The 8,615-nt window shown below is 44.9% G+C and overlaps 1 pseudogene; it reads right to left on the bottom strand.

The window, feature by feature from the left end:
- Positions 1-162: 162 nt before the first annotated feature.
- Positions 163-8,615, bottom strand: part of LOC124030038 — a 12,837-nt pseudogene continuing 4,384 nt past the window's right edge.

The following is an 8,615-nucleotide window of genomic DNA, read 5'->3' as shown; positions in this document are numbered from 1 at the left end:
GAACGCTAGGACATGAGCCCCATGGGACCTGTCAAACATAGTGCATTACATAGGGAATAGGGTACCATTTACCTGGTTGTAGTGGGTCTCACAGTCAGATTATAGCTTTATTACATTTACATTTACATTTAAGTCATTTAGCAGACGCTCTTATCCAGAGCGACTTAGTTGTAGTGGGTCTCAGTCAGATTATAGCTTTATTACCTGGTTGTAGTGGGTCTCAGTCAGATCATAGCTTTATTACCTAGTTGTAGTGGGTCTCAGTCAGATTATAGCTTTATTACCTGGTTGTAGTGGGTCTCACAGTCAGATCATAGCTTCATTACCTGGTTGTAGTGAGTCTCACAGTCAGATCATAGCTTTATTACCTGGTTATAGTGGGTCTCACAGTCAGATCATAGCTTTATTACCTGGTTGTAGTGGGTCTCAGTCAGATCATATCTTTATTACCTGGTTGTAGTGGGTCTCACAGTCAGATTATAGCTTTATTACCTGGTTGTAGTGGGTCTCACAGTCAGATCATAGCTTTATTACCTGGTTGTAGTGGGTCTCACAGTCAGATCATAGCTTTATTACCTGGTTGTAGTGGGTCTCAGTTGTAGTGGGTCTCAGTCAGATCATAGCTTTATTACCTGGTTGTAGTGGGTCTCAGTCAGATCATAGCTTTATTACCTGGTTGTAGTGGGTCTCACAGTCAGATCATAGCTTTATTACCTGGTTGTAGTGGGTCTCAGTTGTAGTGGGTCTCAGTCAGATCATAGCTTTATTACCTGGTTGTAGTGGGTCTCAGTTAGATCATAGCTGTATTACCTGGTTGTAGTGGGTCTCACAGTAGGCCAGACCCTTCCTCTCATAGTGGCGGTGTCCAAGGAACGGCTTCTCACACTTAGCACACACAAAATGCTGCAAACACAGGCAACATCACATGTTAGCATGGCTAACTGTAGTACCAGGCAACATCACATGTTAGCATGGCTAATGGCTAACTGTAGTACCAGGCAACAACACATGTTAGCATGGCTAATGGCTAACATTAGTCACAGGGAAGTAGCATCCCAAGTTAGCATGGCTAATAGCTAACTCTCGTCACAGGCAGACACCACTACACAGGCGTTAGCATATTGCTAACTCTACTCACAGGCACAAGCAGTTAAGTTAGCTAACTTTGCTAACTCTAGTCAGCTGCCATCAGGGCACGTATTCACAAAGAGTATCAGTGTAGGAGTGCTGATCTAGGATCAGGTGATCTACCTGTACATATGTTATTCATTATGATCTTAAAGGTCATGAACAGTCAAAAAAATGTTTTTCATAAAACTGGATGATATTTGAATGAAACCAGGTTAAAGTATGAATAATGACCATTGCTCTTACATTGATAAAGTCATAAAGCTACTGGTCCCCCATGTCAAACACTTGGATTCATTGTTACATATAGGGTGACATCACTCTAACTCATTTTAATACACCAATGGTAACATGATATTCTCTTACCTAATTTAAATAAGTACCGCTTTGTAATCAACATCGGAGAGAAGGCGTGTTTGTGGAGGGGTGTGGTTTATACAGCTACTCTACTGGTGCCAAAATTTGACTGTAGGATGTCATCAAATATAATTAAAAGTTTACACTATTCATCTATGGTAAAGACACTTATGTCCCCTTTCATCTGTCTGGTGTTAGCTAGTTACTGGTTAGCTAGGTCTTCATCCGTGTCTGGTGTTAGCTGGGTCTTCATCTGTGTCTGGTGTTAGCTGGGTCTTCATCTGTGTCTGGTGTTAGCTAGGTCTTCATCTGTCTGGTGTTATCTAGTTACTGGTTAGCTGGGTCTTCATCTGTGTCTAGTGTTATCTAGTTACTGGTTAGCTAGGTCTTCATCTGTGTCTGGTGCTAGCTAGTTACTGGTTAGCTGGGTCTTCATCTGTGTCTGGTGCTAGCTGGGTCTTCATCTGTGTCTGGTGCTAGCTAGTTACTGGTTAGCTGGGTCTTCATCTGTGTCTGGTGTTAGCTAGGTCTTCATCTGTGTCTGGTGTTATCTAGTTACTGGTTAGCTGGGTCTTCATCTGTGTCTGGTGTTAGCTAGTTACTGGTTAGCTAGGTCTTCATCTGTGTCTGGTGTTAGCTGGGTCTTCATCTGTGTCTGGTGTTAGCTAGTTACTGGTTAGCTAGGTCTTCATCTGTGTCTGGTGTTAGCTAGGTCTTCATCTGTGTCTGGTGTTAGCTAGGTCTTCATCTGTGTCTGGTGCTAGCTAGTTACTGGTTAGCTGGGTCTTCATCTGTGTCTGGTGCTAGCTAGGTCTTCATCTGTGTCTGGTGCTAGCTGGGTCTTCATCCGTGTCTGGTGTTAGCTAGTTACTGGTTAGCTAGGTCTTCATCTGTGTCTGGTGTTAGCTAGGTCTTCATCTGTGTCTGGTGCTAGCTGGGTCCCTGTGTCTGGTGCTAGCTGGGTCTTCATCTGTGTCTGTGTTATCTAGTTACTGGTTAGCTAGGTCCTCATCTGTGTCTGGTGTTATCTGTGTTACTGGTTAGCTAGGTCTTCATCATCTGGTGTTAGCTAGGTCTTCATCTGTATCTGGTGTTAGCTAGGTCTTCATCTGTATCTGGTGTTAGCTAGGTCTTTCAATCTGTATCTGGTGTTAGCTAGGTCTTCATCTGTCTGGTGTTAGCTGTTACTGGTTAGCTGGCCTTTCATCCAATTCATGTTAGCTAGTTACTGGTTAGTTAGGGTCTCATCTGTATCTTTGTGTTAGCTAGGTCTTCATCTGTTCTGTGTTAGCTGGGTCTTCATCCGTGTCTGGTGTTAGCTAGTTACTGGTTAGCTAGGTCTTCATCTGTGTCTGGTGTTGTTGGCCTTCATCCTGTCTGGTGTTAGCTAGTTACTGGGTTAGCTAGGCCCTTAACTCTGTGTCTGGTGTTATCTAGTTACTGGTTAGCTAGGTCTTCATCTGTGTCTGGTGTTATCTAGTTACTGGTTAGCTAGGTCTTCATTTGTGTCTGGTGCTAGCTAGGTCTTCATCTGTGTCTGGTGTTAGCTAGGTCTTCATCTGTGTCTGTGTTAGCTGGGTCTTCATCCTTGTCTGGTGCTAGCTAGGTCTTCATCTGTGTCTGGTGCTAGCTGGGTCTTCATCCGTGTCTGGTGTTAGCTAGTTCCTGGTTAGCTAGGTCTTCATCTGTGTCTGGTGTTAGCTAGGTCTTCATCTGTGTCTGGTGTTAGCTAGTTACTGATTAGCTGGGTCTTCATCTGTGTCTGGTGCTAGCTGGGTCTTCATCTGTGTCTGGTGTTAGCTAGGTCTTCATCTGTGTCTGGTGTTATCTAGTTACTGGTTAGCTAGGTCTTCATCTGTGTCTGGTGTTATCTATTATTTACTGGTTAGCTAGGTCTTCATCTGTATGTGTCTGGTGTTAGCTAGGTCTTCATCTGTATCTGGTGTTAGCTAGGTCTTCATCTGTATCTGGTGTTAGCTAGGTCTTCATCTGTGTCTGGTGTTAGCTAGGTCTTCATCTGTGTCTGGTGTTATCTGTGTTACTGGTTAGCTAGGTCTTCATCTGTGTCTGGTGTTAGCTAGGTCTTCATCTGTATCTGGTGTTAGCTAGGTCTTCATCTGTATCTGGTGTTAGCTAGGTCTTCATCTGTGTCTGGTGTTAGCTGGGTCTTCATCTGTGTCTGGTGTTAGCTGGGTCTTCATCCGTGTCTGGTGTTAGCTAGTTACTTTGGTTAGCTAGGTCTTCATCTGTATCTGGTGTTAGCTAGGTCTTCATCTGTGTCTGGTGTTAGCTGGGTCTTCATCCGTGTCTGGTGTTATCTAGTTACTGGTTAGCTAGGTCTTCATCTGTGTCTGGTGTTAGCTGGGTCTTCATCCGTGTCTGGTGTTAGCTAGTTACTGGTTAGCTAGGTCTTCATCTGTGTCTGGTGTTATCTAGTTACTGGTTAGCTAGGTCTTCATCTGTGTCTGGTGTTATCTAGTTACTGGTTAGCTAGGTCTTCATCTGTGTGTCTGTGGTGTTAGCTAGGTCTTCATCTGTGTCTGGTGTTAGCTGGGTCTTCATCCGTGTCTGGTGTTAGCTAGTTACTGGTTAGCTAGGTCTTCATCTGTGTCTGGTGTTATCTAGTTACTGGTTAGCTAGGTCTTCATCTGTGTCTGGTGTTATCTAGTTACTGGTTAGCTAGGTCTTCATCTGTGTCTGGTGTTATCTAGTTACTGGTTAGCTAGGTCTTCATCTGTGTCTGGTGTTAGCTAGGTCTTCATCTGTGTCTGGTGTTAGCTGGGTCTTCATCTGTGTCTGGTGTTAGCTAGGTCTTCATCTGTGTCTGGTGTTAGCTAGTTTCATCTGGTTAGTCTGGTGTTATCTAGTTCTGGTGTTAGCTAGTTACTGGTGTTAGCTAGGTCTTCATCTGTGTCTGGTGTTAGCTAGGTCTTCATCTGTGTCTGGTGTTAGCTGGGTCTTCATCTGTGTCTGGTGTTAGCTAGCTGGTTAGTCTTCATCTGTGTCTGGTGTTAGCTAGTTACTGGTTAGCTAGGTCTTCATCTGTGTCTGGTGTTAGCTAGGTCTTCATCTGTGTCTGGTGTTAGCTGGGTCTTCATCTGTGTCTGGTGTTAGCTGGGTCTTCATCTGTGTCTGGTCTTCATCTGTTACTGGTTAGCTGGGTCTTCATCTGTGTTTGGTGTTAGCTAGTTACTGGTGTCTGTCTTCATCTGTTACTGGTGTTAGCTAGGTCTTCATCTGTGTCTGGTGTTAGCTGGGTCTTCATCTGTGTCTGGTGTTATCTAGTTAGTTACTGGTTAGCTTCAGGTCTGGTGCTATCTGTGTGTCTGGTGTTATCTGTGTTACTGGTTAGCTAGGTCTTCATCTGTGTCTGGTGTTATCTGTGTTACTGGTTAGCTAGGTCTTCATCTGTATCTGGTGTTAGCTAGGTCTTCATCTGTATCTGGTGTTAGCTAGGTCTTCATCTGTATCTGGTGTTAGCTAGGTCTTCATCCGTGTCTGGTGTTAGCTAGTCTTCATCTGTGTCTGGTGTTAGCTGGGTCTTCATCCGTGTCTGGTGTTATCTAGTTACTGGTTAGCTGGGTCTTCATCTGTGTCTGGTGTTATCTAGTTACTGGTTAGCTAGGTCTTCATCTGTGTCTGGTGTTAGCTAGGTCTTCATCTGTGTCTGGTGTTAGCTGGGTCTTCATCTGTATCTGGTGTTAGCTAGGTCTTCATTGTGTCTGGTGTTAGCTAGTTACTGGTTAGCTAGGTCTTCAGCTGGTGTTAGCTAGTTACTGGTTATCTTCATCTGTGTCTGGTGTTAGCTGGGTCTTCATCTGTGTCTGGTGTTTGGGTCTTCAGTGTCTGGTGCTAGCTAGTTACTGGTTAGCTGGGTCTTCATCTGTGTCTGGTGTCTGTTATTGGTTAGTGGCCTTCATCTGTGTCTGGTGTTAGCTGAGTCTTCATCTGTGTCTGGTGTTAGCTAGTCTTCATCTGTGTCTGGTGTTAGCTAGTTACTGGTTAGCTTCTTCATCTGTGTCTGGTGTTAGCTAGGTCTTCATCTGTGTCTGGTGTTAGCTAGTTACTGGTTAGCTAGGTCCTCATCTGTGTCTGGTGTTAGCTAGGTCTTCATCTGTGTCTGGGTCTTCATCTGTTATCTTCATCTGTCTGGGTCTTCATCTGTGTCTGGTGCTATCTAGTTATTGGTTAGTTACTGATTAACTGGAATCTTCATCTGTGTCTGGTGTTAGCTAGGTCTTCATCTGTGTCTGGTGTTAGGTCTTCATCTGTGTCTGGTGTTAGCTGGTTACTGATTAGCTGGGTCTTCGTCTGTGTGTCTGTGTTACTAGGTCTTCATCTGTGTCTGGTGTTATCTAGTTACTAGGTCTTCAGCCAGCATGAAATGGGGTTGTTAGAAACTCAGACGCCATTGTCATGAACCACATAACAGACATTCCAAATGGGAGAGTTTTTAAAAATGATATTGATGCAATTTCAATGTTTGAGTTGCGTTGTTTATCACCACATTTGCTTGAGATGATTTTACTGCAACACTGTATCCAAGTTGTTTGACGTCGGGGTTTCAGAGAGCTGTCAGTCAAGAGCGCTCACAAGAATAAGTTCCCACTCAGCCTGTCTTTTCAAACTTCCTGGTAGTTAGAGAGAGTACTTTTCCCTCACATTGAGCATTTCTATCCAAAACAAATATTATGGGTGATATTTTAGTCACTCAAAATGCTATTTTACATGGGAATCAGAATGACTGTTTGGGAACTTTAAAGACTAAGCTAACCCTATATCAGCCCTACCCTGAGAGCTTTATGAATACAACTGGCCAAAGTAACTCAACGGGGGCTTGGTCAGAAAGATGCATGACACACACAGCAGTCATTCAGGACAGGCAGCTGAACAGTGGCCTCTAGTGGAGAGAATGTCAACTGCAGGCAGGCCAGGCACTGTAGACTACTTGTCGTGTATTCATCAGTACTGTAAAGTTGTGAGTGATTGTGCATGTGTTTAGACACCCACACCCATGTATTTCTGGGTAAGAAGAACTTATCTGTGAATATGGTAACGGTGTGCCTCTTGTTTCTATTGACATATGACAGGTGTTTGTGGCTGAAGAGTGTCGTTGTGTGTAGCTAGCTATGCAATGTTTCCTGTAGTGCAGTTTATATGTGCGGGAGGAGAAAGACCTCCTTTCTCCTTGTATGTGTCCCAAATGGCACCCTATTCCCTACATAGGGCCCTAACTCTGACCAGAACACTATGGGCTCTGGTTAAAACTTAGTACACTAATTGCTAGGGACTACTGCCATTTGGGACATAACACCTTCTCACCATGTTAAAGTGCCACTGCAGTAGGCATAGCCCTTACATTCATAGTAGGGATGGCCCTGGAACGATCGCTCACATACACTACACCCAAAGTGCTGGGAGAGGGGAGGGAGGGAAAGGGGGGAGGAAGGATGAGGGAGGGAGGGATAAGGAAGGATAAGGAGGGGGAGGAGATAGGGGGAGGAGGATAAGGGAGGGGGGAGGAGGATAAGGGAGGGGGAGGAGGATAAGGGAGGGGGAGGAGGATAAGGGAGGGGGAGGAGTATAAGGGAGGGATAAAAGAAGCCACAAAGATGAGGATGTAGAGAAGAATAAAGGAATGTGTTGGAAGGAAAAGAAAGGTGTCACAGGATGGAGAGCAGATAGAGTTACTCACAGTCCAATCAAACATACGCTCTCTGAACACAAAGGAAATTATACAAATGTAACATATCATTTCTTTGTAAAAGCTTACTCAACAAACATCTGACTAACCCTTACATTTGAGTCCAAATATGTGTAAAATACCACTAGATCCCATCATGTCATTTGGGAGCACACACCTCGACGTGCCACTGCTTGCCCATGGCGTTGACCACGTCCCTCGATGGGCCTCCTGCAGGCGCCACAGATCGGCACCCCCATCTTATCATGGCAGGGCAGACAGTACAGCTCCCCCTTCAGCTCCCTGGCATCTGCTGTCAGCTCCTTACTACAGGGAGAGGGACAAACATTACTACAGCTCCTACTACAGGGAGAGGAGAGGGACAAACATTACTACAGCTCCTTACTACAGGGAGAGGAGAGGGACAAACATTACTACAGCTCCTTACTACAGGGAGAGGAGAGGGACAAACATTACTACAGCTCCTTACTACAGGGAGAGGGACAAACATTACTACAGCTCCTTACTACAGGGAGAGGGACAAACATTACTACAGCTCCTTACTACAGGGAGAGGAGAGGGACAAACATTACTACAGCTCCCTTACACAGGGAGAGGGGAGGGACAAACATTAAACAGCTTTTGAGGGAGAGGAGAGGGACAAACATTAACAGCTCCTTACTTTACTACAGCTCCTTACTACAGGGAGAGGGACAAACATTACTACAGCTCCTTACTACAGGGAGAGGAGAGGGACAAACATTACTACAGCTCCTTACTACAGAGGAGAGGAGAGGGACAAACATTACTACAGCTATCAGAGAGGGGAGGGACAAACATTATATGGACAAAACACACACAAACAGTGGTTTTGAAGCAGGGTAAATGGTAAGATCTTAAACAGTCTTGCTTTCATTAGTTCCAAATGGCATGACTGAACAGAATGGAATCAGGAGCACATTATGTCAGATATCAGGAGGGAGCCGTGAAGCGTACTGACCCACAGTTGTTGCAGTTGAAGTGGTCGGGGTGGTAGGGGGTCGTTCTTAAAGATGAGGGGGCTGTCCTCGATGATGGCATGGCATTTCTGACAGATGTACTTCCCCAGACCTCGAGCCTTCTCACGGTTATGACAGGGTCGACACAGGTGCCTGGTTAGGAACAAACATTACTACAGGGAGAGGGGAGGGACAAACATTATACACCATTATATTACACTGTGCAGGGACAAAGCAGGATGGGTAAGTACATCCAACATGTCTCACTGGACAGGGACAAAGCATGATGGGTAAGTACATCCAACATGTCTCACTGGACAGGGACAAAGCATGATGGGTAAGTACATCCAACATGTCTCACTGGACAGGGACAAAGCATGATGGGTAAGTACATCCAACATGTCTCACTGGACAGGGACAAGCATGATGGGTAAGTACATCAACATGTC

The sequence above is a fragment of the Oncorhynchus gorbuscha genome, unplaced genomic scaffold (assembly GCF_021184085.1).
Source record: "Oncorhynchus gorbuscha isolate QuinsamMale2020 ecotype Even-year unplaced genomic scaffold, OgorEven_v1.0 Un_scaffold_8981, whole genome shotgun sequence".
Lineage (NCBI taxonomy): Eukaryota > Metazoa > Chordata > Actinopteri > Salmoniformes > Salmonidae > Oncorhynchus > Oncorhynchus gorbuscha.
This window is presented reverse-complemented; position numbering and strand designations above follow the sequence as displayed.